Below are 5,000 nucleotides of genomic sequence, written 5' to 3'. Positions count from 1 at the left end.
AGGGCAGATTGTGCGATTGGAAAGGCCAATTATGCGATAAATAATGTAAATTATGCGATTTTTTTCTCAGCAATTTTAAGCTTGTTTTATAAGGTTTCAGGTTAAGAAAAACACTTTTTTGCTGCCCTAAAGACATTTTGAACACAAAGGAACAGTAACTATGTATCTCGATCGACATTAGTTGGGATAAATAAAAAAAGGAGGTCTTCTGCACTACCGGTGCACCACGTTAAAAGTTGAAAGGACACAGCTAACATGCCAAATGAATGATCAAGGTGCTCGTCAACCACGAACTTCCGAAGTTGGTCAATCACAATAGGGCCATACCCCCATTTATACGAGAGAAAATAAGCCGCGGCTTTCTCTGGCCGCGGCTTACAGAAGACTCGAATGCTCACCCCGTATAAATGGTACAAAATCTACGTTCACGTCTTTTTCAATCCGCGGCTTATATTGATCTGGGAATATATATTCCTATAAATAGTTCCTTTTGCGTATTTTGTACACCGTGGCCGTGGCCGCGGCTTATTTTCTCTCGTATAAAAGGCCCTAATATTGCACGACGAGAAAAACATCAGTCCATCGTCCACGTGGAGCGTACCTGTGAGGTACTTTCTTGCATTGGTCGATCGTGAGCTGTCAGATTGGGCGGAAGGTGGGAACTTCCTTCTTCGTCGAAGAAAAAGCGAGCGTTTTCACAACAAACTTATCCATGAGTAAGTTTTTATCAGTTTTCAACGAAAGAAACTACATTTTGCCGAAAAACTTACAACTTCGCTTATTTTTCACAAATCTCTGCAACTGTGTCATTTCAGTGTTGTGTATATAACGGCGTGTTTGTGTTGCACCAATAGAACGAGACTCGTACCCAAGTCCCCTACATAAACAATAAGCCTTGAACTTCGACTGTTTACGAAATCGAAGGCGACAAAGGTTTTTTAGCCTTTTTCCAAGATAAATCATCTTAAAAATGGCATATTTATGCAGGAATTTCTAAGAAACGCGTTGATTCATGTTTCATTTTATGAATTTTGTGCGTCCTTTTGTGAATTATGCGATTTTTCGTGAATTGTGCGATCGGATGCGATTTGAGGTCGATTGTGCGAAATCGCACCATCGCGTAATATCAGAAGGCCTGAAATTAGTAAGGGATTTCTTTTCCCTGGCTAGATGGCTTTTGACACTCTTATTAAAAGTTTCTACTACTACTACTACTACTACTACTACTACTACTACTACTACTACTACTACAACCGTCAAAAATTAATTGGACTCATTTCAGAGCAATTGTGCATTTGTTGTCACAGCAACATACATGTGCAAGCAGTTTGCAATGTATTATATGTTACTATATGTATAAATGAATCCATTGAGGGGCGGGCACCAGTAACTGTTATCAGTTCTATAAGCGGACAACTGGGAACTACTGTGAACATTGGACATCTAGATGGAAGACACTATGTTTCAGCACTTCAGTTAGATTATTATAATGACAGAATTTCAGGTTATGAAATCAGCGGTGTTACCAATGTCAACAACTATTCAGATCCTGGTAATAAAAATCACTTGAAGAGTTCAGGGAAAAGAAAAAGAATGCAAAACGCCAAAACAGATCTGAAAATATTGAAGCAGCAAGGGAATAGGAAAATAAAAGCAATCCAGAATATATCGGAGACCTAAACAGAAAAGCATAAAACCATTTAAGGAAAGCTATGCAGAGCTCAAGGCTAAACCAAACTGAAATTTGTCAAGGTCAAGACTCTATTAGACATTCCATGTCAAAAGTGATTCAGTCTTTTTCGTGATAAGATAACACATGGCCCTGAATATACATGTATATGCACTTGCTGTGATCAGTTATGGTTCAGATCATCTGTTTGTAAGTGTATCAGTATCAAATATAGTGATAAATATTCGCAAGGTTTGTTGGAGGAATGTATACTGGCACAAAAAGTGTTAATATTACTAACTGGATCTGCTCTTCTTGCTAAACCTGATGACATTAACAATATGACCTGGCAACAAAAATCACACCTTATTCAAAATTACCCTGTCATCTGTGCAACGAACTTTGAACACATGGTACAGCTCTTTGTAGAGGATGTGTTAAAGAGTAATCTTCTGCCTATTGGAAAAATGGTATACTTGTTTCACAGGGTTGAATTCCAGCAAAGGGGATTACCTCACATAGATGCATTATTTTGGGTATCTAGTTGCATATGAGAGCCCACCGTGCTGTTACACAATTATCCAACTATCAATGCTAATGCATAAAGAAAACTTCAGCCTGCAAATTTTAAACAATCGCGGTAACTTTCATATCCACGAGTAACGACAGTGGCACTTTGATTCTTTGATTTTGTTGTTTGGAAGGGGTTTTGATCGTAAGTTACCATGTCGAGTCGTGGCAGCCATTGAGCTGGAACCGGACAAATAGTGATTCATTCTCCTCAAGAAAGCAAAAGAAGAGCAGTCAAAATACCAATGCAGCATCACAATGAAGAGAAACTTTTTTAAGACGTGAATTCATGAGAAATTCGACGTATGGTGTAATCGAAGTGCAGGTTGTTTCACTATTACCAAGGATCAAAGTCCATCTTCGTATTTCATTTCTAGCAAGTCGCTTATTTAAAATGTCAAAGATCACAACATCGTCGTTACTTGATAACACGATTACTATCTTCGCTCTAAAATGTCTATTTGAATATTTTGAAGAAAAAGCTGCATTTAGATGAGAGGAACTGGATGCACTGGTTGTGTTCATTTGTTGCACGAATCATAAAACTGCAAGCGGTGAGTAAAACACGGCTGAATTTTTTCGCTGCTTATCGTCTTTCAACTTCAAAGCCGTCTCTTGGAAATAAATGCACTCTCTTTCAGCTTTGGAATGGCATGTTACCGGTAATCTTGATAATATGCATTGGTATTTATCGCAGAGAAAAAAATATTTATTTGTGAGTGCTTGAACCGCCGACAGTGTTCCTGGTCACACTTCACTGAATTCAACTGTCACACAGAAAACAAACATGGCATCATATTTGTGTTCGATTTTATTTCTTGGACTCCAGATCATCGATAATTGATAAATATGCATTTTGCTTCCATTCTAAAGCCGTATTTAGTCTTGACTTAAACAGAAAAAGCAAAAAAATTAACGTCTGTTAAAATGTGTGCGTGTGAAAATACTGCGCATACCATCCCATGACACTGCCCCTTTAATATTTGTTATTTAATTATTGATTTATTTTATTTATTTTTTTTGGACCCTCGACATATTACCCTTACCCTCACCCTCGATGCTCAACCAACAGGCAGACTCTTAAATTACATGCAGAAGGCACCGTCTTTAAAATGTGACCCTGTATTCTATAATTGCCCCCAAAACTTCGTGAGTCTTAAATCTATATTTATTTTTCACAGTCTCATAAATTCTCAGCATAAAAAGGTTAAAATTCTGATGTCAGGAAAGTAATAGAAAAAGCAGAAAGTAATGTTCTAAACGAGCCACAGCTGCATGAATTTTTGATTTTGAAAAAAAAATTCCTGCAAGTGCTTGTTAAAAGAAAAAAATTCATGCAGCACAAATGAAATAGAAAAAAAATTCTTGCACTGCTTCAAGCAAGGAAAAAAAATGTTGCAAAGCTATTTCATCATTCCTGGGGGGTTTTACAAAATCCCAGCAAAACTGCAACCATTCCGGATAATCTGCAAGACAGCGAGCCACTCTGGTTAGCCTATTAAAATAACACATTGATTGGCCTAAATAACACTCTGGTTAGCCTAAATGTCACACCGGTTGGCCTACAGTTAGCTTAGGTAGCTTGCTGTTTGCCCTTATAATGGGATAAGGGATTTCTTGCTTGCTTGGTTCACATGGCTCCAAGTCGTAGGAGTCATGCAAGCTATTACGGTAAGCCTACATTACACATTGGCTAGCCTAGTTAGCACTGCAGTTAGCCTACAGTAACCCTTAGGTAGCTTGCGGTTATTGGGATCAGGGATTTCTGGCTTGCTGGCTCGCACTGTATCCAAACTCGTTATCTTATCACAAGCAGTAATGGAGGTAAATTTTTCTATTTGAAGAATCAAGTTTTATTAGACAAAGAAAAATAATTTGTTCATTTTTAATCTTTTCAATTGAAGCATTTTCATGTAATTACTTTCTATTGAAATATAAGGTTTTTGCAATGTCTTATATAATATAAGACAACATATAACAAATTAGACCATGATCAACTAACTTTAATTCTGCTTTCACATTTGTTTTGGAGATTTCAGTCCACTTCTAAATAGTAAAATTAATAATGATTCTAGCAGTAATTACCATGCTATGAGCATTTCTGAACTGCTTTTTGCTATTTTTAGCTATTTTTTTTTAATTAAGAAGCTAAACATTTTCAAATCTACCTGTGGAGCATCACTTTATAACATGAGGATATTATTATTAGGTAATATTAAATGATTCTAAAGAATGATGTTCCGAAGACATGTAGCTACACAACAATGATTTTGTATAGCTTTCAACATTTTAAGGCTTTGCAGCTCCATATTAGAACTACTACTGACTGCAATAACCACAACGTAAATGTAAATTTATACATTCTGTAAATGTAAACATGACACTTTTTTGAGGAAAAAAAATCCTGCAGAGAAATGAGGAGAGAAAAAAAATCCCGCAGAGCATTTAGGAGGGAAAAAATATCCTGCCCACCAAGGTTGCTAGAAAAAAAAAACTTGCTGACCAGAAATCAACCCCCCCCCCCCCCCCCCTCAAGAGTTAAATCGTCGGTCCCTAAATATAAACTTTTCGTGGCCTATTTTATTCTTTGACCTAAATTCACTCCTCAACATTTCCTTGGTACTTTTGCGTAATTGCCTATTCTCGACCACCCTGCTCGCCGTCGACAACACTAAAAAGCGCTCATAGTTTTGTATGGATTTTTCTTGTCAAATCATTTGTAAAAGTAAAGCTGTAATGGGGTGGCATGTTCTGACAGTAG

General features: G+C 37.1%; 1 protein-coding gene across 1 annotated transcript in view; it reads right to left on the bottom strand.

Annotated features, from left to right (window-relative positions):
* The window catches only part of LOC138006942 (DDRGK domain-containing protein 1-like), a 20,323-nt gene that overhangs the window by 14,634 nt on the left and 689 nt on the right, over positions 1-5,000 (bottom strand). The window lies entirely within an intron of this gene.

This window comes from Montipora foliosa, chromosome 6 (assembly GCF_036669935.1).
Source record: "Montipora foliosa isolate CH-2021 chromosome 6, ASM3666993v2, whole genome shotgun sequence".
NCBI lineage: Eukaryota > Metazoa > Cnidaria > Anthozoa > Scleractinia > Acroporidae > Montipora > Montipora foliosa.
The sequence above is the reverse complement of the archived record's forward strand: the minus strand, read 5'-3'. Positions and strand labels throughout refer to the sequence as shown.